The following is a 27538-nucleotide window of genomic DNA, read 5'->3' on the forward strand; positions in this document are numbered from 1 at the left end:
GAGAAATAGAGTTGCAAGCCCAACTCTAGCTGTACAGGGAAAGAGTAATTCATGTTGCCTGTGTTAGATTAAAAACTCCCCAAAGATAAACCAGTCTCTGGGTCACAGTCTGGTCTTGGGTTCCCCCGAGAACGCACGGGACCCCCTTCTGGGGGATCCAGGGATCAAGGTTATAAGTGAGCTCTGTGGCATCTTTTGCTGAATGATCATCTAAGTGAGAGAGTGGCCTGCTTTTTATTTTGATTCAAATCTGACCATGGCCTTGCTCTTGTTCACAAAAGTAGGTCAAAGCAGAACACTTTTGTGGACATGGAGGGGAGGAGAGAGTGAGCACTTTGTCAGCACATTGTGAGATGAACAAGTACAGATCAGAATGTGGACCTGCTCTCCTAGGCCTTCTGTCCTCGCGTTAGAAAGATGGTCCAGGAGTAGGAAGGATCCTGTGTTGAATACCATCAGCACACCCGTCACATTCGGCACACTGCTACCCTCTGGACTGGTTGTGCTCAGTCTGGTGCATGCATAGCTCTTACCTTGGGATTTCCCTTCCCTCCTCGCGTTAGAAAGATGGTCCAGGAGTAGGAAGGATCCTGTGTTGACTACCATCAGCACACCCGTCACTTTCGGCACACTGCTACCCTCTGGACTGGTTGTGCTCAGTCTGGTGCATGCATAGCTCTTACCTTGGGATTTCCCTTCCCTCTTTGCCTCTCTCCTGGGTTGGATCTTTTGTTCCCTATGTCCCATGTTTTCTTTTTAGATCAGTGCCTGTATTCCCTTGAGCAAGAGTGCCCGTGAGGTTGAATTTTGGAAATTGTGCAGGAATGAGAATGTCTTTAGTAGAACCTCACTTTGACAACTCTATACTTACTGTGTCAACTGCTTGCTTCCACTCTTGCTCTGGAGAAATCTGAGCCTTTCTGATTCCTCATCCTTTGTCCTGGATTGTTTTTTGTTTCCTCCTTGGAAGCTTATGGAATCTTCACTTTGTTCTTAGTGTCCTGAAATCATTGTGTTCATGATTGTGTTGTTTGGTTGTTTTGTGCTGGGTGTAGATAGATTCTTTTAGTCAGGCAACTTACATCCTTCAGTTCTGGAAAATTTATGTGAATGATTTCTTTGATGCTTTTCCTCCCTCCTTTTCTTTTCCCTCTTTCTGGAATTCTGTTTTTTGGCTGTTGGAACTTCTGGACTTTCTTAATTTTCTTCTTTTCCATCTGTCTGTTTTTGGTGGGTTTTGTTTTTGTTTTTGGAAGAGTTATTTATTTTTAGAGCAAAAGAGCATAAATGCATGTGAGCAGGAGGGGCAGAGAGAGAGGAGGAGAAAATCTCAAGCAGACTCCATGCTGAGTGTGGAGCCTGACGTGGGGCTCCATCTCACCACCATGAGATCACCACCTGATTGGAAACCAAGAGTTGGATGCTTAAGCAACTGTGCCATCAAGGCACCCTTTTATTTTTGTTTTTGGTTTTTAGTTTTTGATTTACTTTCTTGGAGACCGTCTCAACTTTATTTTCCAATCCTGTTATTGAGACCTCTTTTTTTGCAGTATTTACTTGAATGTTCCTTTTATATATATAGTATCCTACTCTTGTTTCACACATTAATATATTTTCTTATTGCCTAAAACATATTAATGATAGAGACTAAAACAGACAAACAGAAAACAACCATTTGGAAGAAAGAGATTACACAGGGAGGAAAGAAATTTCCAGAAGTGTTCTGAAATTTAGAGTCCTTTCTCAGATATCTGGTAGTCCGTGGCTGTCTGCTTATAATTGTGTGTGTGGGAGTCTAGAGCACTGACTTGGACTCTGATCTGTCCAGTAAGGCTTACTGATTTTGAGCTTCACTGAAGAGTCATCTGGATGGGCCCCCAGGTAAGATTCTTCAGGTTTTTCTTTCGGGACTGCTCAGATTCCTCAGGGTAGAGTGCTGACCTCCTGCTTGGATGGCAGCTGTTGGTGGGAATAAGAGTGGGGGTCTTGGCATTCAGCAGTCTGCACGCAGGTGGTCGCCGAATCCGTTTGTTTTAGGAAAGGTTCTCACCCTCAGCTGGCTCTCCAGCGACTCCCTGCTTTATCCCTCTTTAGAAACGAAACCTTCGCACTTTTGTAGGGATGGAAGAGGAGTAATTGCCCCGCCTCATGAAGTAGAGGAGAGCACCTAGGGATGCAGGTGTTTCTCAACGGTCTCCTCCACGTCTCCTCAGACCCGGCTGCCTGCCTCTGAGTGTTCTGTGGACTATGTGGGGTAACAAAACTTTGCCCTGTTTATTTGGGATTTGGCTTTGTAGGATCTGCTAAGTCAATTTCTACTTGTCCATACGCTTTTTCAGCTTCAAAATTCTGATGTTGTCTGTTTCTTTTCCCCCTGGTCCTTGTAGGTTATGATAAAAATCCCCATACTGTGTTTTTAGTGTGGTTTTGGTGGGGGCCAAAAATACAGGCAATTTTTTTCAGTCTTTCTTCTTAACCCAGATGTGCACATTCCTTTTTTTTTTAAGATTTTATTTATTTATTTGACAGAGAGAGATCACAAGTAGGCAGAGAGGCAGGCAGAGAGAGAGAGGAGGAAGCAGGCTCCCTGCCAAGCAGAGAGCCCGATGTGGGACTCCATCCCAGGACCCTGAGATCATGACCTGAGCTAAAGGTAGAGGCTTAACCCACTGAGCCACCCAGGCACCCGTGCACATTCCTTTTTAACGGGATCATTTGTGTTGATAGGTGAAAAGCAATCAGCATTTTTCCCGAGTTTTAGTGAGATATATTTGACATAAAAGGAAGTTAGCATTTAAAGTAAGGTAAATTTGCCTTCTATTTGGAACGTTGTGGCAGAATTGTGAATTTTGGCATCATTCTGTTAATATTGATAACAGATTTAGGTATATTTTGGTATATAATTAGCAGTTTGGTCTGCCTTGAAGTAACTTAGTAAGGATTTGACTAGATGAAAGAAATGAGATTATAATTGCTTATGATATTTTTAGCCACAGTTTCCTCTTATTTTCTTTAAATTCTTTAGTGTCTTGCAGCTAAGGATCCTTTTTTTTCTGTTTTGTCCTAATTTACTTATTCTTTTTTTTTTTATAAAGATTTTATTTATTTGACAGAGAGAGATAGTGAGAGAGTGAACACAAGCAGGGGAGTATGAGAGGGAGAAGCAGGGAACGCCATGTGGGGCTTGATCCCAGGACTCTGAGCCCAGACTCAGGTCGCTTAACGACTGAGCCACCCAGCTACTCCTAATTTGGTTATCCTTACACATAGTGCACATTTGTATAATATTTAAAATAGTAACAGCTTTTGAACCTCTGACTTCTGAGACATTCTTGTGACTTTGGGGGGAAAAAAAACAGCAGATGTTTCTTTGAGCCTTTACAAAGGGAAATGGCTTTTAGAAAAAAAAATCTGAATCTCAAAGTCATAACATTTAGCGTCAGAGGAGAACTTAAACCTGATTTCTACTTACTTCCAACCTTATGGCTGAGCAGGGTGAGGTGTGGGGGAGTTGAGAGCTTTGCTAAAACTCACTCAGCTGGTTGGTGACTCAGGAGCTCCTGGTTGGTATCCTTGCTCTGAGTTATGACAAAAGAAAAATATATATCCAGTCAGCGGGGGGGGGGGGGGGGTGTCTCGGTCTCTTATAAGCCTTTTTTTAAGAGCAGTATTAAATTTATGTTCTCTGTACAGTAGACCTCTTTTATGCATAAGCAGTAGGTTCCAAGAACCCCAGTGGATGTCTGAAACCTAGGGTAGTGCTGAAACCTCCATATGCTGTATTTTTTCCTGTATATCCATACCTAGGATAAAGTTTAATTTATAAATTAGGCACAGTAGGAGATTAACAACAACAACAATAATAAAATAGAACAATTATAATATTAAACTATAATAAAGGCTATGTGAATGCGGTCTCTCTCTCTCAAAATATCAGATTGTGCTGTACACACTCTTCCTGTGATGCTATGAAATGATACAGTACTTGTATGATGAGTTGAAGTAGGGATATGATCAGGGACATCATTTGCTTCTGGACTTTGGTTGACTGTGGGTGATGGAAAGCCAAGCCACAGATAAGGGGGAGCTTTTGTGTGGTCTGGGCTTGAATCCCACTTCTGCAACTTACTAGATAGGTAGTCTCCTGCAAGTTTCTTAACACCCCTGTGCTTCATTTTACTGATGAGTCTTCTCTTCAGTAAACGGGATGATAATACCTACTTCAGAGCGTTGTTAGGAGAATTAAGTGAGCTGAAGTACGTAAAATGGTGAGAATAGTGTTGGCTATATTATTTACTATTATGCCCATTATTGTGGGAAGGTTTAGAGGCTGGCTTTTCCATCAGCATTTGGATATTCACTTTTTTAAGGCAACTGTGAAGGTTTCTAAAGCTCCTCTTACGTAGAAAAAATGATGGGGTACGGGGAGCGCCTGGGTGGCTCAGTCACCTTGAGCCCAGGTGGTGATCCTGGAGTCCCAGGATCCAGCCTGCATTGACCTCCCTGTTTCTCCTTCTGCCCTTCCCCCCAACTCGTGTGTGTGTTCTCTCTTACTCTCTCAAATAAGTAAAAAAAAATCTAAAAAACAAACAAACAAACAAACAAAAACAGAACCCCGATGGGATGGGGCTATTGGAGGAGGAGATAGCAAATAATCATCGTTAAGTTTTTTTACATTTTTTTTTAGCTTTCTTGGAAAGAAGAGCTCACTCTTCTCCAAAAACGTTCAAGGGGATTGCTCCTCATTTATGTGTTTTGGTTGGTAAGAAGATGTATAAACATGTTTTGGGGATGCATGTTATATCTGAAAGTAGGCAACTGCCTGTCTGCAGTAGGAGCAAAGATGAGAATCACCTTGAAACATCTCCAAGAGCAAGGATCAGAAGAATGATGGGCATGTGCCTTGGGGACATACGTGCCTCACGGGGAGACATTTCAGGCAGAGATAATGGGCCAGAGGCCTGGAGAGCATCAGGTGTTTGGGAGATATTTAGTACTCAAGGGTTGCTGGATACAAAACTGAGGGCTGGAGGCAAGTAGCACAGCTTGAGGGTGGAGTTGACATGGGGTCCTATAGAGTGATGTGGCTGGATTTTTCTTTCAAGGGTGACTCTGGCATGAATAAGGAGGTCAGGCTGGAGAGGGTCAGTGGACATGAGGTGTATCAGGAGGCTGGCGCAGTAGGGCAGTAGAATTGATGGGCCCAGGGAGAAGGAGCCCTGGGATTGGAGAAAAGGCAGTGCGATGTTTTGGACTAGGAGGATGGTGTGGCAAGAGGAGGACCCTGGGGACTCAAGGATTTGGATAAGGTGTAGGGGGTGTCGGTAAGTGCTTACGGCTGAGACCCCTGAGGGGCACCACGTGGGGCAGCTAGGGAGGAGTGTGGAATGGCCAGAGCACAGAGCCTGGGTCACAGAAGAGCCCACAGACGAGAGCTGGGAGGAGGAAGCTGTTGGAGGACGGAGACAGCTTCGAGGAATTTTAGCTTCTAGAGAACAGTTCTCAAGAGCTATTGTAAGGCACCTGTGGCTGTGCATTTAATTACTATAGAGAAGTCAAATAGGACAATGACGGAAAAGGGCATTGACTTTTGCCTTTTTAAATGTTGGAGAGGACTTTCTATTTCAGTCGAATGGTGGAAACAGAAGCCACATTACACTTGGTTTATACCACAGGGGTGTTATGTTCTGCCAAAGCGTTGGGTGATGGGATGAGATGGGTTGAGAACTAGGCTTGTCCTGACTTCTGTGTATGGAGCCTTTCCTGTGTCCTCTTTGGTTATCATTGATTAACCTTTTCCTCCTCTTAACCCCGCTATTCCCTATCCTTGGTTCTACCAACGCACCAGTAACGAATAACATATATGCATCGTTATATAAATTTATGGTGGTAATTTGTTTCTTTATTTCCTTCCCCTGCCATTAGACCCCTCTCCCCTGGGGGAGAGAGGCTGTATCATTCACGTTTTTATCTCCAGTGTCTGTTACAGTGCTTGGCATTACAGTGGAGCTCACTGAAGATCTGTTGGATGGATGGATGGGGGGTGGGGGTGGATAAATTAAGAGGTCGGTTCAAAGTTGCTGTGTACATGGGAAGTGACTTGGTGAGGGAAGTGAGACAGGCAGGCAGAGCAGGCTTAGAGCTTGTGAACAACAGTGCTGTTTGGAATCATCACTTTGGTAAACGGGAAAGGGACCGATTAAGAAGGAGCGGTATTAGGATTGCTGAGATTGGAACTTTTTAGTCAGAAAATGTGCAGAAATTTTGCAAAATTATCAAATCTTAGAATTTTGGAGCTAGAAGTTTCCTCAGAATTAATCAGTGTCACTATAATTGAACACAGAACACTAGTGTGTGTGAACTGCCTTCCTAGTGACATTGAAAACTATTTGGAAGTTTGGCTATTTGGCAAGTTTATATTTATTAATTAATGATATTAATGCAGTCTTAGCTCTATATGATGAAGGAGTGACTAGAGAAAAATTTGGTTATATCAGTCTAGTTGGAAAGAAGGTCTGAAAAGTTGTTTGAAAATTTATATATCAGGCAGCAGGACAATAGCAAATACAGATAGTTCAACTTCATTGTCTTTATCTCTTTAACAGCATTGTAAAATTTACTGACTCTAAATAGGCATCTGATTCTATCTCCCTCCCCAGGATGTTGGATTTTCCCCCCTGCCTGCTTCTTGGTGTTTTTGTCATGATTTTTATGTTTGATAGATTATGCATCATTGAAGGGTAATGTAACATCATTTTTTTCCTGGTAATTGCATGAACAGGTAGGTGTTAGCAACAGACTCTATAGAAATATGCATATGTGAATATATATTTTAAAAGATTTTATCTTTAAAGGGAGAGCGAGCATGAGTGAGGGGAAGGGGCAGAGGGAAAAGGAGAAGCAGACTCCCAGAGGAGCAGGGAGCCCAATGTGGGGCTCTATCCAAGGACCCTGGCATCATGACCTGACCTGAGCTGTAGGAAGCCGCTAAGTGGACTGAGCCACACAGGCACCCCAGAAATATATTCTGATATCTTATGTTGGGAAAGAATAGTTTCTAATGAGTGTATATTACAACCTCTACTTAGCCTTTTAGATGGAGCTTTTTTTTTTTTTTTTTTTTTTTTTTTTAAGATTTTAGTTACTTATCTTATTTGAGAAAGAGAGAATGTGAACAGGGGAAGGGGCAAAAGGAGAGGAGAAGATCTCAAGAAGACTCTGTACTAAGTGTGGGGCCAGATGTGGGGCTCCATGCTATCAGCCTGCGATCGTGACCTGAGCAGAAACTAAGAGTCAGCTGCTCAACCGACTAGCCACCCAGGCACCCCAGACAGAGCTCTTTTCTGGTTTCATCCAGCATCGCCTTCTCAACACCATTTGCAAAAAGGGGTCCCACTAACACAACGTTTGAGTTTGCCCTTTGGCCTGTGATCCCTCCCATAAGTTTTCTGATAGGTGACAAACTTGTAGATGGGCGGTTTGGTTCTTTGCCTGTCTGCATCCTCATTCTCAGGTCTTGCTGCCACTCTGCAGACTGGCCAGTAGAGGGCAGGCGTGCTCCTTTCCCTGATCTCGGGCTTGGCCCCCACCTTCCCGCCCTCTCCTTCCTGCTCGGTCTTTCTCATAGCCAGCAGTTTAATGAATTGTCAGACCACACAGTTTCTAGACTCAGTATGTAATATCATTAAAAACGAATGGAAAAAAAGGCACAAAAGTCATTTCTCTGTTTTCTCCACACGGTGTGACTCTTGGGGCAATCTCTTCCAGCCCATGTTGATGGCCTTCTCTGAGTTTTTCTGCCCTAATTCTCCGAAGATCAACCACAGAAAGTATAAGGTACTCAATCTTTGAACCTTGTGGTTTTCAGGTGTTAGATGATGACTCTTAATAGGACATTAAAAGGGCACTTGGGTGGCTCAGTCAGTTAAGAGCCTGCCTTCAACCCAGGGTTCTGGGATCGAGTCCTATAGGGAGCTCCTTGCTCCGCAGAAAGCCTGCTTCTCCCTCTGCCGCTACTTCTCCTCCTTGCTCTTGCTCCCTCTCTCTCTTTCAAATAAATAAGTAAAATTAAAAGAAAAAACTTTTAAAAAGAACATTAAAGAGGCTTCTTGTGTTTGATTCCCACACCAAGGTCCTCAATACTTCAGCTGTCCTACAGAAAAGTTTTATGGAGCTAAACAGTCCGTACACATCCACATGAGTAGGTTTTGTTGCTGTTTTTCTTGGAAAGATGTGATAATAATAATCCTCCCTCTTAGAGGAGGAGCCAAATTTATTGTGCACCGTATTGGACTGAGTTCTGGAGTCCTGGATTCAGGTTTTGGTGTTCCTGTTTTTTTTTCGGCAGATCATCCTGCTTGCCTGTTTGTAAGCTTACTGTTCTTCCTGGTGCCTTACTGGCGGCTCTTCTCCAAGGTGTCTCACTGAGAAAATGTGTTTCCTCTTTTGAAGTTTTACTTGCTGTGTTTGGGAGTGGGGAGGATTCATGCCACACCAGAAAACACAACAGATTTTTTGGGGGTAGTGACCTCTTCTCTCTGCCATCCCAGCATGGCTATTTTTTAAATTTAGTTGCAATTTTATCTCTAAGTTCTTTTTTTTTTTTTTAAGATTTTATTTATTTATTAGAGAGAGAGAGAGACAGAGACAGAGAGAGCACAAGCAGGGGGAGGGGCAGAGGGAGAAGCAGACTCCCAGCTGAGCAGGGGCCCTGATGTGGCACTCAATCCCAGGACCGTGAGATCATGACCTCAGCCAAAGGCAGCCACTGAGCCACCCAGGCACCCCTAAGTTCTATCTCTAAGTGAACGTTGAACAGTGAGTAGAAGGCAGCTCTGTTACGGTCATTGCTAACAAGCTACCCTACCTGTGTTGGGGGTGAACTGTAAAGTTTGCCCCAGTTGTGTGGACCCATCAGCTTCAGTACCCGGTGCTATCTGTGCCCTCTCTGTGGAGGGCTGGGGCCTGGCTCTCTTAAAGTTGCCCTGCACTTGAGTTTCAGTCTGTGTTTTACTTGAAACCACATCCAGAGTGTGTGTCACTGCTGTGAATATAGTTAGGGAATGTGAGCCTCAGAGTGATTAAATGACCTGAGTTTTTCCAGGAAGTCAACCTAACTCCCCCCTCACTTCATAGATTGATGAAATTGGAGATCCTTGGGCATCATTTAATGCAATGTATTCATTTTACAGATGATGAAATTGAAGGCCCAGAGGAACTTAACAAGATTTTTACAACCACCTTACACCTATTAGGAAGGTCCCTATTAAAAACAACAACAACAACAACAGAAAATAACACTGTTGACAAGAATGTGGAAAAAATGGAAACCCTTATACATTGTTAGTGGGAAAGTAAAATAGTGTTGCTACTATGGAAAATAGTATGATAGTTCCTTAAAAAATTAAAAACTAGAATTATCATATGACTCAGCATTTTTATTTCTGGGTACATGCCCCAGAGAATTGAGAGCAAGGTCATGTGTAAACCCGTGTTCATAGCAACATTATTTGTGATAGCCAAAAGGGGGGAAGCAACTCACATGTCCGTCAGTGGAAGAACCGATAAACAGAACGTGCCTTAGTACAGTGAGACATAATCCAGCCTTCCTGACACAGGCCACAGGGGGACGAACCTTGAGGACGTTGTGTGAAATGAAATAATGCAATCACATAAATCCTCTAGGATTCCACTTACATGAGGAATCTAGAGTCGTCAGAATTATAGAGACTTAGGGTAGAATGGTGGTTGCCAGGGTACGGAAGAGGGAGGAATGGGAAGTTATTGTTTAATGGGTACAGAGTTTTAGTTTGGGAAGATTAAGTTTTGGAGATGGTTGTGCAACAGTGTGGATGTACTTAACACTACAGAACTGTAGACTTAAAATGGTTACTATGGTAAATTTATGTTATATGTATTTTAGTGCGTACGCACACACAAATGCCTGTGGCCACATGGGTAGTTGGTGCTGTATTTCCTCCCACCTCCTGTCCTGTGCTTGTCCTAAAATGCCATTCAGGGCATTTCTTTCCCCACAAAATTACTAATCGATCAGAAGATAAAGCATCCTTCCTTCGATGGGTTTATTACCATCCAGAAAAATAATTTTCATTGTTGATGTGTGGATGCTGTCTGACTCTCCACTTCCATCTCCCTCACATCACTTCCCACTCTGTGCTCCAGGCAGCAAGAGTTACAATGCAGTGCCGGAAACTCACCCTGTTCTCTCCACCACAGAGAGGTCCCCTGCCTGCTTCTCTTTTCTCCACCCCCTCTGTATGGTAATTTCCTCGTCCTTTCTTCTTTCTCCTTCCTTTTTTCCTTCCTTCCTTCCTGACTTTATCTATTCACTTGACAGAGAGAGAGCATAAGCAGGGGAAATAGCAGAGAGAGGGAGAAGCAGACTCCTCGTTGAGCAGGGAGCCAGATGCAGGGCTCCATCCCAGGACCCTGGGATCATGACCGGAGCTGAAGGCAGACACTTAACTGACTGAGCCACCCAAGTGCCCCTATATGGTAATTTCTGTTTTTAGGGTCCAGCTGAGCCATCAGCTCTCCTGCAAAGTACTTTGGTCCACATAGTCTGAATTAGATGCTCACTCTTTCCAGGGTCATCCTGGCCACATGGAATTGCCATACTTTGTTTCCTGGCCTGTGTCTTACACTGGATTTGATGTTTCCGGTGTCTAGCACACTGCTTATGTAGGGTAGGTGCTGGAAAATGTTTGTCAAAGATGAACCGTACCTTGGAATACCTTGCTATAAGGGACACATTTTCAAAATTACCTGAGACCCAAGTGCCAATCTGCAACTCGATGGCTTTTTTCCTTTAAGGGCATCTCTCATTTTGTTTTACAAGATTTTATTTATTTATTTGACAGAGGGAGAGAGAGAGAGAGAGAGAGAGAGAGAGAGCGCACAAGCAGGGGGAGCAGCAGGCAGAGGGAGAGGGAGAAGCAGGCTTCCTGCCGGGCAAGGAGCCTGACATGGGGCTCGATCCCAGGACCCTGGGATCATGACCTGAGCCGAGGGCAGATGCTTAACCATCTGAGCTACCCAGGTGCCCTCTCATTTTTTTATTATGATAAAATGCACATAACAGAAGCTTTACCATCTTAATGATTTTAAAGGGTGTACAGTTCAGTGGCATTAAATACCTTTATATTATACAACCATCACCATCACCTAACTCCCTATCTCTTTTGATCCTGCAAAACCATGCCCACTAAACAAGAACTTCCCATTTCTTCCTCTCCCCAGCCCCTGTCAACCAGCATTCAGTATTTATCTTTTCGTTAGCCTACTTGTTTCACTTCATAACGTTGTCAAGGTTCAACCATGCTGTAGCATAGGGCAGAATTGCCTTCCTTTCGAAAGCTGAATAATGTTCCACTCTATATATATACCATATGTTGTGTATTCATTCATCTGGTGACGGACACGAAGTGGCTCCCACCCCTTGGCTATTGGGAACAATGAATGCTGCCCCAGAGTAGCTCTGACTTTATAAACACGGTGAACCTGTCCCTGTGCCATTCATACAGTCCGACATCAAAAACACACTTTCATACCCTGAGTTCTTTTTTAATTAAAAAAAGAAGATTTTATTTATTATTTTATTTTATTTTTTTAATTTAATTTTATTTTTTTAAAGATTTTTATTTATTTATTTGTAAGGGAGAGAGGAGCGAGAGTGAGCACAGGCAGACAGAGTGACAGGCAGAGGCAGAGGGAGAAGCAGGCTCCCTGCCAAGCAAGGAGCCCGATGTGGGACTCGATCCCAAGACGCTGGGATCATGACCTGAGCTGAAGGCAGCTGCCCAACCAACTGAGCCACCCAGGCGTCCCTATTTATTTATTTTAGAGAGAGAGAGAGAGTGTGTGTGAGCGAGCACAGGGAGAGAGGGAATGGGAGAGGGAATCCCAAGTAGACTCTACTCTTGAGTGTGGAGCCCAACTGGGCTCAATCTCACCACCCCAAGACCATGGCCAGAGCTGAAGTCAAGAGTCTGACACTTCATGCACTGAGCCACCCAGACGCTGCTACTCTGAGTTCTTTGTAGCCTTCATCCCGAACCATTTTTCTCCATCTGTCTGCTTTCTGTCCTGTTCCAGTCTCCCCAGCTTTGATCTTGGGACTGTTTTTTCTTCACTTGAAATTGCCTCTATGGCTTTGGTCCGCTCCTGCGATTCATACCCGCCCACTTGTTTGTGGTTTCAGGTCAGTCATGCTGCAGGTCTAGTCTGAAGACTTGCTGCTATACCTCGCGGGGTATGGGATCTCGTGGTGGAAGGTGTTCCCCTCCCTCTTCCTGCTGTGCTTGCTCCTTCCCTCCACGGCTTTCCCTTCTGCTTTTCCCAGCTGCTCTCATCAGAGAAGGGAGGATTCTCTGGCAGTAGCTCTCCCAGGCTCTGCTCTGCACGAAGCCTCCCTTTCCTTACCCTCCATTCCTGCGCTCCCTCTCCCCACGTCTCCTGCCAAGCCTGGGAGAAATGAAAAGTGACCTCCTCGACTAGGGACCACCAATAGCAAAATATAGTTCCTGCTCCCCGCAGCCCTTGTTAGGGGATCTGGGGGGAGGCAGCAGTGTTTCGGATCTATTCTGATGCAGCCATCTGACTTCACCACTGCTGCTATGTGCTCTCTGCCCCCGTGGTGCATCTTTCCTCCTCATTCCTCTGCTTCACTCTCAACCTGTTCCTCCTCTGTCATTCCCCAAAGTGCCCCTAGCATGAGGCTGGTTGTGAGCTGAAGGTTCCAGCGTAACACGGAAGAAAGCTACACCACGCATGGAAGGACACAGGAAAAGGCTGGCTATTGAATTAAGTCTGAAATGATATTGTTCTTAAGTGTTCTGCTCTTCGACAGTCATTTCTGTTAGGCCCTAGTCATCTATTTTTTTATTTTATTTTAAAGATTTTATTTTTTTATTCGAGAGAGAGCTTGAGAGACAAAGCACAGTGGAAGGGGAGGGACAGAGGAAGAGGAAGAAGCCGGACTTTGGATACAGGGCCCCATCCCAGGACCCTAGAATTGTGACCTGAGCCGAAGGCAGGCGCTTCACCAACTGAGCCACCCAGGCACCCCCCAAGTAATCTATTTTAGCGCTCAACTGTCCTTACTGTTAGGAAGCCAGAAGACTTAGGGGGTAGAAGGTAAACTCACATCACTGGCCTAATCTAATTTCTCCTCCTGGAAGAGTCCGTCATAGAGGAATTTGCTACCTCTATGAGGTCAGGTGTGATGGTGGAAAGCACCCTAATCACTTCTCTTTGACTAAAGTTCATCTTGAATCAAGTTGTACATCGAATTTTGTAGTGCAAATGTTGGACATTTGGCAAGGGAGCATCTGAAGTCTTGACTCACTGCATCCAATCTTCAGCATCCATGAGATTTTGCTACCGTGTGTGATATTGCGCAAGAATTTTCAAACACGTTTTTAAAAGTCTGGGCAATTTGGTTTGAATCATCTCAAATGTTATCCTGACTCCGAGATGTAGTAATTACAACAGCTGCTCCTTGCACATGAGGGAATGCAACAACGGCACGAGCGTCATTCAAGACTGATTATACCCTGAGTCCGCGTCATTTACCACCCGCTCTCTGTGGAGAGGGTCTCTGGTTGTTGCTTTCTCAGTTAATTAAACCAGCTTCCTGTTTCCTGTTTCACATTTGGCAAATTCTTTTTAGAGATAAATCATATCTGCAGTTTCTTGGGGGGACTTCACGGTGGCCCAGATTTTCCTTGGATGAGTTCTGGGGTGAGCTGATGCAGAAAGACATGCCCCGTGGGGTCTCCACTCAGCCTCCCTCTCTGAGGGCACTAATTAGCTCCTGCGTGCCCCATCATGTTGTGCTGGTTTTCTGTAATCCGAGCCTAAGAACTTCCCTTGTTTGCTCTGGCATCATGGGATTTTTGTTGTTGTTGTTCACGGGTGGGCTAAGCTGACCTTGCTGAAGAAGCTCCTTTGTTACCGCCAACCACACTTTGTTTTAGTAGGTAAATAGAACCAGGGGGAATTTGAGGAAATGATGGGTATTTTATTCACTTTTGGGTAACATAAATGGGGCTGTGAACACGTCTTTCAGAACTTCCAAAATGTTTTTGATCCTGCTCAGATTAAAAAAATGTCTGGTTCTGGGGCGCTTGGGTGGCTCAGTGGGTTAAGCCTCTGCCTTCGGCTCAGGTCATGATCTCAGGGTCCTGGGATCAGAGCCCCACATCAGGCTTTCTGCTCGGCAGGGAGCCTGCTTTCCCCTCTCCCTCTGCCTGCCTCTCTGCCTACTTGTGATCTCTCTCTGTGTCAAATAAATAAATAAATAAATTCTTTAAAAAAAAAAAAGTCTGGTTTTATTTTATTGGCATAGCAGACAGAGTGTGGCTTTGGAGTGAGACACACCTGGGTTCAAATCCTAGCCCCACCACTTATTATTTGTGTGACCTTTGGAAAGTTATTTCATCTCTTGGTTTCTTTGTTTTTTATTTGTTCCTTCTTTCTTTCCTTCCTTGGTTCCTTCTTAGGGAATAAAAAAAGTCAGGAAAGTACAAGGAAAAACACAGGAAGCTCCTATATTCTCACTACCCAGAATTAATGGTATTGGATTATATTTTTCTTTTAGGCATTTGTTTCCAATGCTTAGCAAAAAATTATCCTGGTAATGTATGCATATACTTCCTTTTACTCCCATTTCTTGGAAGATAATACCTGCCTTTCTGGGTTAAAATGAGATCATTAAATCATCCAGCTTAGTAGAGACTCAGAGTAGACAATTGGTATGTGATGGTTGTTGTTATTAGTTGTTCATCTCCTTTTATCCTTGCTTCTTTCTTTGTGCATCTCCCTTAGAAAATATAGTCCTGGGAAATTGACAGACTTGTAAAAATGATTTTTTTTTGGACTACTTATTTCTCCTTCTGGCATGTCTTTGCTACCCTCAATGCAAGGAATTAGTGTTAATACATGTGAGAATGTGGAATACACCATAAAACTTATTTATATTGCAAATCAAAATTTACTGAAAGTCCAGAACATTCTAATAAATGATGGTCTACATTTGGGAAACCCTATAAAATGAAATGATTGAACCAATTTTTGGAGACTTGCATACATTATTTAAAAAGTTATAATATTGGTGGAATGGAAAGATTGAGAAGAAAATTGCTTACTTAAATTATGCCGTGAATGATTGATTTCCGCTTGCAGCGATCTTGCAGAGCAAGTGGCTGTTGGGTAATTAATGCTAGGACTTTATTAATTCACGAAGAGCAGGGAAGGATTAGCTTGTCTGCATTGAAGTGAATTCTCCTCCACATGTTAAAAAAAATCAGGATGATGAAAAATGTGGGCAACTTGTCAATTTAAATGATGTCTTTTTTTAATGGGCTTCCTAGACTAGTTTTGCACTAAAATCTGTATTCCAAAATGGGTAGTGACATAATAAAAGAGCAAAGATGCTGGAGTGTGCTGGTTGCGTTGCTTGTAATCGGTAGCAATACTGATGAATTAGTTTAAAATGTCTTTCCTTGAAAAGAGAGTCTCGGGGCACCTGGGTGGCTGTCAGTTGAGTGGCTGACTCCTGATTTTGGCTCAGGTTGTGGGATCAAGCCCTGCCTTGGGCTTCAGACTCAGCGCAGAGTCTGCTTGTCCCTCTGCCTCTGTTCCTCCCTCTGCTCTCTCTCAAATAGAGATATTAAATCTTAAAAAAAAGATAGTCAAAATGCCTTTTATATTATATATCTCTCTAAGATGTATTTTATTTGTTTGTTTGTTTGTTTGTTTTAGAGGGAGAGAGAGCGCATGTGTGTGAGTGCACACTTCTGAAAACAGAGAGAGGAACAGAGGGAAAGAGAGAAGGAGAGAGAGACAGGCTCCTCTCTGAGTGGGGAGCCCATTGCAGAGCTCCATCTTACCACCCTGTGATAATGACCTGAACTGCAATCAAGAGTCTTATGTTCAACCAACTAAGCCACCCGGGTACCCCCATTGTACTATATATTAAATATATAATAGGGGGAGCCCGAGTGGCTCAGTTGTTAATCGCCTGCCTTCAGCTCAGGTCCTGGTCCCAAAGTCCTGGGGTCCAGCCGTGCATTGGGCTGCCTGCTCAGCCGGAAGCCTGCTTCTCCCTCTCCCACTCCCCCTGTTTGTGTTCCTTCTCTCATGGTCTCTCTCAAGTTGTCTCTTTCTTTCAAATAAATAAGTAAAATCTTTAAAAAACCCCAATATAATTGATAATATTCATATAGAGCTTACTGTGGACCAGACAGTGTAGTAAGAGCTTTACCTATATCATTGGATCATTAGAATAACTCCTATGAAGTAGGTACTTTAATGGTCCCATTTGTGGATGAGAAAATTGAGACAATGAGTTTACCCCAGTTACGTAGCTATGGAGTGGTAGAGCTAGGTTTCAAATCCAGGCAGCTGGTTCTAGAGTCTGTGCTTTTTAGCTACTATATTGTGCTGACTCCATTATATAGCATTTCTTTTTTTTTTTTTTTAAGGTTTTCCCCCCTTATTCTTAGAGCATTGCTTTTCTCACTTTTATTTTTTTTTAAAGATTGTATTTATTTATTTGAGAAAGAAGGAATGGAGGGGGAGCAGGGGCATCGGGAGAGAGAGAAACAGTCTCCCCGCTGAGCAGGGAGCCTGACATAGGGCTTGATCCCAGGATCCTGAGATTGTGACCTACGCCGAAGGCAGATGCTCAACTGACTGAGCTACCTAGGTGCCCCTATATCTAGCATTTCAAGAGCATCTTTCACCTGATATGTAGAGCAAGTATGTGACATTTGAGCATCACATATTTTGGAAACTTGTCAGGGAGACTAAGAATAGTGTTTTTGGATTTTTTGGTACATTGTACAAATGTCAGACAAAATAACTGTTTATAAACACATCTGCTGCTTGTTTCTCTTGTAGTTGAATAAAAAGCTCTTTTTCAATGAGTGGGAAGGTATGGCTCTCTTTTTGGCATGATGAATTTATGATGTTTATTTTTAACATTCGTGTACTGAGGCCCAAATGTGTACAGAGTCCCAGGTTCGCTGCAGGCTGGGGAGGGGAGAGATACAACAATGAGTAAGACTTCATCCTTACGCTAAAGGAGTTAATGATCTATCGAGAGGAAAAGATCTGCCTATAAATAATTCAAACACAAAGATGAGTCAGCTGTGGGGTTGGGAGAAGTGTGTCATATGGAATATAGGTGTTAAAGCAGGTACCATTTCTAAAAAAATGACTTATTTTTATTGAGAAATAATTTACCTAAAATACTGTATTAGTTTTAGGTGTATAGCATAATGATTTGATATATGTACATATTGTAAAGTCATTGCCACGATATGCAGGTAACATTTTTATTTTTTTATTTTATTGTTTAAATTTTTATTTGAGGATGGTTGGTGCATGATGTCACATCCATTCCAGGTGTACAACATGGTGATTCAGCTTCTTGTCCATTATGCTGTGCTCACCACAAATAGAGCTACTATTTGTCACCATATAACGCTATCACAGTACCGTTGACCATATGCCCTATGCTGAACCTTTCATTCCCATGACTTACTCTCTCTATAACAGGAAACCTGCATCCTTCCTTCACTCTCCATACATTTTGCCCATCTCCCCCCACTCCCTTCCTTCTGGCAGCCATCCGTTCTCTATAGTTCTGATTTTGCTTTTTGTTTGTTTGTTCGTGCATTTTGTTTTGTAGATTCTACAAATGAGTGAAATCATACAATATTTTTATCTTTTTTTTAAAAAAAGATTTTATTTATTTATTTATTTGACAGACAGAGATCACAAGCAGGCAGAGAAGCAGGCAGAGAGAGAGAAAAGGGGAAGCAGGCTCCCCACTGAGCAGAGAGCCCGATGCGGGGCTCGATCCCGGGACCCGGAGATCACAACCTGAGCTGAAGGCAGAGGCTTAACCCACTGAGCCATCCAGGTGTCCCCAGTATTTGTCTTTCTCTGCCTGACTTATTTCATTTAGCATAACACCCTCTGGGTCCATCTATGTTGTAACAGATGGCAAGATTGCATTCTTTCTCATGGCTGGGTAATGGACCAATGTATATTTATACCACATCTTCCTTATTCATTTGAATATCAGTGGGCACTTAGATGGCTTCCATATCTTGGCTATTGTAAATAATGGTGCAATGAACATAGAGGTGCCTATAGCTTTTTGAATTAGTGTTTTTGTTTTCTTTGAGTAAATACCAAGTAGTGGAATTATTGGATTGTATGGATTTCTATTTTTGATTTTTAAAGGAGCCTCCATACTCTTTTCCACAGTGGTAGTATCAATTTGCATTCCCACCAACAGGGCATGAAGGTTCCTTTTTCTCCACATCCTCGCCAACACTCATTATTTCTTGTCGGTTTGATTTTAGCCGTTCTGCCAAGTGTGAGGTGATAGCTCATTGTGGTTTTGATTTGCCTTCCCTTGATGATGAGTGATGTTGAACATCTTCATGTGTCTGTTGGCCATCTGAATGTCTTCTTTGGAAAAATGTCCATTCGGGTCCTCATGCAGGTACCATTTTTAAAAGTTTAATCCAGGACCATGGTCTGATATTCTTTGTGTGTCATAGAGGCAATTAAAAAAACCCACAGTGTTTACTGAGTGTCTATGTTGTATCAGGCCCTGTGCTAGAAAATTACTTAGACTTTTTCTAAAATACATGGTGATACTTAGTTTTCAAAGATCAGGAGGGTTTAAAATTTAGAGAAACCAGAGGAAACTTTCCTTGTTTTAGGACAATCTATTCCCTTGCTAGGAACTGGCATATCTGATTGATTCTGGCATTAGGCCAGAATGACATATTGCCAAGTGACTCCCTGGGTAAGCTGGGACTGAAGACAATGGTAATTAAAGGTGTCAGCGCTGCTGTATCAAGTACAAGAGTATAATAGGCCACATTTGTATTACTTCAGGAGCAGAAGGAGCACAGAGAAAGTGTATTTATTAAGAGCTGTCTGCTTCTTTAAGAGTTTCTCTCTATTACTAAAACCTTAGGTTGACTTTCAAAAGCTAGAACACATATATGACCATTCCCAAGGATACACTGCTGGATCCCTAAATCTTTTATAAAGGTAGAGCTAAAAGTGAATGTAAATCACCAGATAGGCTTCACTGAGGTCTGGGTTGTTTGATAAACTATAACATTCCTCTTACTCCCAAGTATCTGTCACCCATGTAGTTCAGGGGATAATCAATTTCCTTTTAATGTACTTCCTAACAAGATTTGGAATTTCTTTCTAATACTTGTCTTGGACTCTTATATGATAAGAATGATGATCTAAAGATAATGTAAGATTCTTAATAAATACATAAAAATTCAGTTTGCTCAGAACATTCTTTTTAAGTCAAGAAAGTATAATAATACATTTTAAGGTATTCTTGAGGCAGCTGGGTGGCTCAGTTGGTTAAGCATCTGCCTTCAGCTCAGGTCATGATCCCGGCATCAGGTTCCCTGCTTAGTGAGGAGCCTGCTTCTCCCTCTCCCTCTCCTGTTGCTCCCCCTGCTTTTGCTCTCTCTCTTTGTCAAATTAAAAAAAAAAAAAAAAGGTATTATTAATGAGGACTGAATCCGAAAGGATTTTTTTTTTTTTGCTTAAATTTCAGTTTACCTGAAAATACAACAACCCAGATTGTATTCTCTATGCATCACAGTTGGTAATCATATTGGATCGAGGACTTCTTACAGCATAATAGCATCTGAGTATCAGTTAAGTTGAAGCTATTATACCGGTATTGATTGTTGAGCCTTACCTCATTTTCCATGTCCTTCCAGGGTACTCCTGAGTGCTGGGTGTGCAGCCTGGGAGCTGTAAAAGACAGGACATTGAAGACCTCCTGAGGCTCAATGTTTTAGTACAGTTAGAGCGTTCTTTAATTCTGCTATCTGCCTCCCTGTGACTCTGATTTGGTCCTTTGGAGTACACATGAGGCTAATCTCAGTATTCGTAGCGGGTGGGTGAGGGCAGTAGGATAAGAAGGCAAAAGAGGAACGTCTGGAGAGGACCTGAGTGAGACTCTCCTGTGGATCCGGTTCTGGGTCCTTTGCTGGGCAGACATCTGGAGGGACCACCCTCTAGCCATTCTAATCTTCATCCTGTAGCAACACTAACAACAAGTACGAGGAAAAAAAGGACACGGAAAGTAAATGTATCGAATGCCGGCTCTGCATCACTGTGTGCTAGACTCTTCACTTGTCACGCCATTGCATTTTCACAAGAACGCAAATTGGTATCATTGGTTCTAAAGGTGAGGAAACAGAAACCCAAGAATTAATGATCTCCCCTAGGGACATTGAGCCAGTGAGTGTGGGCATTAGAATTCTAACCTTATCTGCCTGCCTTCAGTGGTGGTGCTTTTGTGACCCACCACACTGCCTCCTGGAGAGCTGTAGGAGGTGCGGAGATTGCTTTCACACATTCCCTCATTCATCCGCACATTCTGCATCTTTTCTCTGAGTCATCTGAGCCTCCCACGTCAGCCAGGCCAACATTAATGTCCATTCTGATCTCTCCTTCCCATACTCCTCTCTCCTCACCATCAAAATTAAACAAGTTCTTTTCCAAGGCATGACCCTTCTCCTCTCTCTGAACATATATTTCTCAGCCATACTAACTTACAACTATAGGTATCAGAAACCCTCTCCTTTCATATCCCTGGACTGGATCAGAGGAATCTTAGGATGGTTTGGCACAAAATGTTAATCATGACTAGCTTGAACCATGATTTCATCTTCTAAAGCAATGGTGCAAGTCTTCAGTTCTGCTCTTGGTGTGGAAGCAAAGAGCCAAATACCATACTGTAAGAGGAGAGATGAGCTTTGTCCTTGACTTATTTTCAGTGGAAATATTATTGCTCCGTGAAACAAAGCCTAGGAAAACATTGAAATATATAATCCTCAGGAGGAGGTAAAGATAATGCTACCCCTCCGAGTACTCATGTAGTATTTTAAATACTCACAGAGTATTTTATTTTATTTTTAATTTTGTGAGATAGAGAGAAGGAGAGAGCAAGCAAGTGCAGGGGAGGGGCAGAGGGAGAGAGAGAGAGAGAGAGAGAGAGAGAAATTCCCAGGCAGATTCTACACCTAATCTCAAAACCCCAGATTATGACCTGAGCTAACATCAAGAGTCAGAGGCTTAACTGACTGAGCCACCCAGGTGCCCTCTCATAGTAATAATTGAAACCTGTCACACTGTCTTATCAATATCCACTTTGTCTCTCCTTCAGTAAACTATAAGTTTCTTGTGGGTAGAAAATGTACTAAATTCATACTTTTATTTCCCACAGACCATAGCATAATGCCTTTCCAATAGCAATTGACAAATAAATGTTTATTTCATGAATAACTAAATAAACAAAAGAAATAGAAAGATGTTTTTATATCAGCCACATAAACCTACCTGAAGTAGTATTACATCAGTTTCAGTTATTTTGAGGCAAGAAAATACTTCACAGAAAATAACAGACCAAGAGGAATAATATGATGGTTTCTAAAATTTTGGGTTGGCTGTGTATCTGAGGTTATATGGACCTATGTGACTGTAGGATTTTAAGTACATTTCCAGTATGGTACCCTGAAATGGGCTTCCACTCACCTTGTGAATTAAATTATTATATCAGTTTGTGATTTAAAAATTTCTGGTCTGTAGATAAAACAGATTATTCTTAAAATACTTCATCCAAAATATTTCAGTGTGTTTGGGGGAAATGTGAGGAGTTTTGTTCTTGAAAGTATCGTAACTGATTAAAGGGAATGGCCTTGGGAAAGCATCAACAGGGACTCTTACCAGACAGAAGGAGGTGCTGAGTTGATTTGGTATTGGAATTTAAAAGCTTCTCTGTTTCATGCTTGATAGAATCCTTTCTCTGAAGTAAACCAAATACAAAAGCCACACCTGATGGTCTTCAAGGATGCTTGTATTTATTTATTTATAAAAAAGATTTTATGTATTTATTTGACAGAGAGACAGAGCGAGAGAGGGAACACAAGCAGGGGGAGTGGGAGAGGGAGAAGCAGGCCTCCCCCAGAGCAAGGAGCCTGATTGATGTGGGGCTCGATCCCAGGCCCCTGGGATCATGACCTGAGCCAAAGGCAGATGCTTAATTACTGAGCCCCCCAAGAGCCCCCAAGGATGCTTGTATTTAAATAAAGAAATCAGTTTTTATGACTGAGGGGAGAAATCATACAAAAAGAAAAGGAAATGTTCCCATGTATGTAAGGTGATGGGTCAGATAACTGTAAGGCTTTTCTTCCCCCTCAGTTTCTTCCTGCTTCTTCCTCTGCCTCTTCCATGAGGGGAAAATGGTTATGAAGCTTGTCACCATGAGCTCATAGCGTGTGGGCTTCATCCTAGATAAGGATGAGGGAACTACTTATTACGGCCTTCCTTTAAGGGAGGTCTGAGGAGAGGGTCACCTTTGTACAGTTCTGGCCACAGTTACTGTCCCTTTAGGGGAGATGTTATTTTTGCTATTGAGAAGTTGCTCACCGACCTTCCAGAGCTGTGGGTTGAGCAGAGAGGAGACTAGTGGCTTTATGCCACCAGACCCCTACCGTGTTATTAGCAGGAGTGCAAAGACGTCGTGCCCACTCTCTACCCACTGGGAGACACCCTAGAGCTGCTCTCTGCCCAGACCTCTTCCTACCCTTAGAGACCTGTGCAGTCACGAACAACTGCCAGGGGACTCTGCCGCCGGGAGGATGAGCTCCAGGCCCATCTCCCCAGAGCAAGCCAGCTCCCTGCGGTTTTTCTCTCCCCTCAAAGCAGGCTTCCAGGGCCTTTTCTCTTGGTACTTGTCACCACTTGTTCTGTGCAGTCCCTGAAGATAGGCACGTAGGCCCTTTTTATTTTAAGATTTTACTGTGAAATAAAAATAGCAGCGTTAGGAAATCCAGGAGTCCCAGCTTCCACCTGGAAGCTCCTGGGGACAGAGCTTTTCTTCCTTAAGTTTGGCTTTCCGTTCCTTTTGACTTCTTCCCCCTTCTCCCATTCAAGGGAGAGTTTGCTCTCAAGGAAGCCTCACTCCTAGCTCATAGGCCTGAAGGTGCTGGGGAAACCCAGCGGTCCCTACTTCTTGGGTCCACCTAGGAACTTCCCTCTCTGGGGATGGCCCACAGGGACTGGACTCTCTGGGACATGCAGGGTGTTCCTTCAGCAGTGCAAGGAAAATCCTTGTGAAGGGTTCACTGAGCCTTCAGTTGTAATTCAGCTTCAATTGTAAGTGCTCTGGACTGGGCCAAGATACAATTTGCCCAAGTGTGAATTCACTGTTATTTGATTAGTAAAGATCACTCAATTAGTAAAGAGGGATGTGAAGTTGACCTTGGCTGGAAATCTCACCACCCGAGAGCTTTAAGCAAAGTCCATGCTGGCATTGTTTCTGCTGCAAGCTGACTTCAGGTGACATCTTTTGCCTCTAGAAAACAATATTCCAGACATGAATAAGAAACTATGAGTCATACAATAAGCCTAATACTAGGTTTGTTCCATGACTGCTTTTAGACCATTGTATTTTAGTGCTTAATTATCTGTTTGCTATAAAAGTTGGCAATCTTGGCTTTCCTCTTCAATGTAAACAAAATAATATTTCTTAATTCCCTCACTACTTATTGGTATAATAGAAATTTTCAATTTTTTTTTCTGTTTTCCATTTCTGTGTAGTTTAGAATGGGAATGGGAAGTTTTCAAGGAAACTTTTTTAAGTAGGCTCTGCACCCAGCATGGAGCCCAGTAGAGGGCTTGAGCTCTAACCCTGAGATCAAGACCTAAGCTGAGGTCAAGAATCAGATGTTTAACTGTCTGAGCCACCCAGGCACCCCAGAGACTTTCTTTCTTTCTTTCTTTTTTTTAAAGTATTTTTTTAAAAGATTTTACTTATTTATTTGACAGAGATCACAAGCAGGCAGAGAGGCAGACAGAGAGAGAGGAGGAAGCAGGCTCCCCACTGAGCAGAGAGCCCGATGTGGGGCTCGATCCCAGGACCCTGAGATCATGACCTGAGCCGAACCCACTGAGCCACCCAGGTGCCCCACCCCTCCCTGCCCCCGCCACAGATTTTCTTTTTAAAGAGTCAGTTTTTCCTTGTGATGAATCTGAGGTAAAAATAGAATTTTTATCAACAAGTGCCCATTACCAATGGCAAAAAAAAAACTATTGTAACTGAGGAAGAGTTTCAAGGAGAGATCTTTTTGTCAACTATGACACATCTAGGTGGCTTGGCAATCTGGAGTCCAGATTCAGCTTTGGCAGTCCAGAAATTTGATTTCCTCAGCTCCCTGAGAGATTAGCAGATTCAGGGGTATTGACTGTGCTGTTAATGGGTCCAAACATTCTCTTCTTTGCAGCAAAATCTAGGGGAAGTTAGATGACATTCGGTGTTTGCTTGGTGAGCATGGAATCTGAGCCAGAGGAAGGGGGATGGTCTGCGCGGTGTATGTCAGCCAGCTGTGGGAGCTGAATGTCCTTTCCACTCCAGAGGCAATGTTGTAGAGCAGAGCCCATTGCTCCTCCTCTTGGCTGCTTAGGCTGTCTTTCCTGCTGGCCCAGTGCTGGAATCGGAGTGTGAATAGCTTCCCTTGTTAAAAGAGAACACAAAACCCTCAAAGGTTTGAGCAGATGAGAACTGTGGAAGACGAGACGGTGCATGCAGACACCAGCTTGTTTTCTTGGATATTCCCTCTCCTTCCAGTTCCCTTCCTTTTATTCTGGCCATTAATCACCATCTTCACCCCCAGGGGCCTGGGGTGCCCTCTAAAAAATTGGCCAAAGCCGAACATCATTCACTTTCTGTTATTTTTATCAGTACAGCTGAGATAGGCTGGAATAGTCAACAGACATCAATTTAATTTTATTAAAATTAAGAGAAAGCTAGGGGCGCCTGGGTGGCTCAGTGAGTTAAGCTGCTGCCTTCGGCTCAGGTCATGATCTCAGGGTCCTGGGATCGAGTCCCGCATCGGGCGCTCTGCTCAGCCAGGGAGCCTGCTTCCTCCTCTCTCTCTCTCTGCCTGCCTCTCTGCCTGCTTGTGGTCTCTCTCTGTCAAATAAATAAATAAAATCTTTAAAAAAAAATTAAGAGAAAGCTAAAGAAATGAACATGGACTGAAACTATGAAATCATCAGGCTGATGAAGGATAGATTTTTGTACCCAAGCTTGGTGTAAAATGTTGGGAAATCTAAGCCAAACAGTTAATCATGACCAGGTTAAACAATGACTTCATCTTCTTAAGTGATGAGGCAGAGTATTGCCTTTTCAAAGGACTTTTCCTCTGGTGGGGCAGGCATAACTGAGGAGCTCAAACCCTGTCTGAGCCGCGTTTACTTTTGTAGGTTAACAATCTCATCTTAACAGATTCTTACATATGAAATGTTCATTTCATGCTTAGAGTTGTGTCACTTCTGACGTTGTCCTCAAATTCTGGGGCTACTTCACAAAGCCCAGAATGTACTTCTTACCAAATAAGTCTGCCGGAGTCATTAAGAATGACTGCTTTTCCAGCTCTTGTAGAGTCTCACTAGGAATGCATTTAATAAATATTCAATACTTTTCAATCCATAGCAGCCATTGTTTTTGAGGCTCAAAATTGTCCATAGTTGGCTAATAGTAGTCTATTCATGTGGCCCTTACATCCTTTTGACATGACACCATTAGTCTTGGAACACTTCCATACTTCCTTAGCTCATCAAAAATGATTTAGGCTCATCTTATACTTTTTTCAGGCTCAGTCCTAGAATCAGTCAGACTTCAAAGAAGCCCTGATTCTTTTCAGTGGGGAATAGTTTTTAGAGACCACCACCTGGGTGCTGTAGGTGTTCATTAGTTTTAACTGTACTCAGGGGATATACCTGACCCTTTAACAACATGGGCTTGAACTGTGTTCATTTATAAGTGGATTTTTTTCAAGAAGTACTGTAAATACATTTTCTGTATGATTAAAATTTTCTCTAGCTTTATTGTAAGAATACATATTTAATACATAAAACACACCAAAGTATTTTTTTAATTTTTTATTTTTAAGTAACTGTCTACACCCAGTGTGGGGCTCGAACTCACAACCCAGAGATCAAGAGTCACATACTTTACTGACTGAGCCAGACAGGTGCCCCAAAAGTTTGCATAGGAATTAATTTTTTAAAAGATTTTATTTATTTATTTTACAGAGCTTGTTGGCTGGGGGAGGGACAGAGGTGGAGGGAGAGGGAGAAGGAGGGAGAATATGAAGCGTACTCTGGACTCAGCGCAGACTTCCAACACTGCCTGGCAGATCCTAGGACCATGAGGTCATCACCTGAGTCAAAATCAAGGGTCCCCGCTCAACTGACTGAGCCACCCAGGCACTTCAGGAATTAATTTTTTTTAAAGTAAGCTCTATATTCAGCATGGAACTCAGGACCCCGAGACCAAGGGTTGCATGCTCTACCAACTGAGCCAGCCAGGTGCCCCATCCAGATATGAGTTAATTGACTGTTTAGTTATTGGTAAGGGTTCTGGTGAATAGTAGGCTATTAGGTCAAAATTTATTTGCAAATTTTCCACTGTGGGAGGGGAGGGAGGAAGGTTGACCCCCCAACTCCTCTGTTTCTTGTTCAAGGATCAACTGTGTATGTATTTTTGGGGAAAAACAAGGGGGGGCACCTGGGTGGCTCAGTCCATTAAGCAGCTGCATTCAGCTCAGGTCATGATCCTGGGTTCTGGGATGGAGCCTCCTTCCACCCCTTGTCGTAGGGTTCCCTGCTCAGTGGAGAGTCTGCTTCTCCCTCTCCTCTGCCTCTACCCCCACCTAGGCTCGCTCTCTCCCTCTCTCTCTCCTCTCAAATAAATAAAATCTTAAAAAAAAATAAAGACATTTGACACATGTCTCGAGACATTAAAAAAAAAGAGTTCATACTAGTATTTCCAATTTAATATAATATTGCAGGATTTAAAAACCCCTAATTTCTTTGTATACTTGTATTTCCTGTCACACTGAACAGATCTTGGTCCCTTTTGACAGTAACAATTATTTGCTTTATCCCATAGTATACATAAGAATTAAAAGAAAGCAATATCAAATAACAATAATGCTACTTGTTGACATTTAAGGTTTCTTTGCAGCTCAATTTGCTGTTGGAATATATACCACCATTGATGTACAGTCATAATACTGTATTCTAAAGCAACTTACTAATTTTTTTCCTGTATTCTTGTGCCATCAACAGGATATTCAGTTAGGTTCATTTTTTCCCATTCATTTTCATTTTTTCTTTTTATTAATATGTTATTCCAGAGTCAAACTATGTAAGGTACATCCAGAAGACCTCTCAGTTTTCCATTCCTCTTTATTCCACACTGTTCCCTCCCATATAAATATCTTTTAGTTTTGGTTTATCCATGTAGTGTTCCTTTTCTAAATATTAGTAAATACAGATGTCTCTATTTCCTTCCACATCCTTTCCTTCCTTATTCCTCATTCATTTTTATGATTAATATTCAATTGGTTAATGTCATGGTTTAAGAATGACTTTTTTTTTT

General features: G+C 42.7%; 1 protein-coding gene across 3 annotated transcripts in view; it reads left to right on the forward strand.

The window, feature by feature from the left end:
• Positions 1 to 27538, forward strand: part of TBC1D30 (TBC1 domain family member 30) — an 82276-nt gene that overhangs the window by 13967 nt on the left and 40771 nt on the right. The window lies entirely within an intron of this gene.

The sequence above is a fragment of the Mustela lutreola genome, chromosome 8 (genome assembly GCF_030435805.1).
Source record: "Mustela lutreola isolate mMusLut2 chromosome 8, mMusLut2.pri, whole genome shotgun sequence".
Lineage (NCBI taxonomy): Eukaryota > Metazoa > Chordata > Mammalia > Carnivora > Mustelidae > Mustela > Mustela lutreola.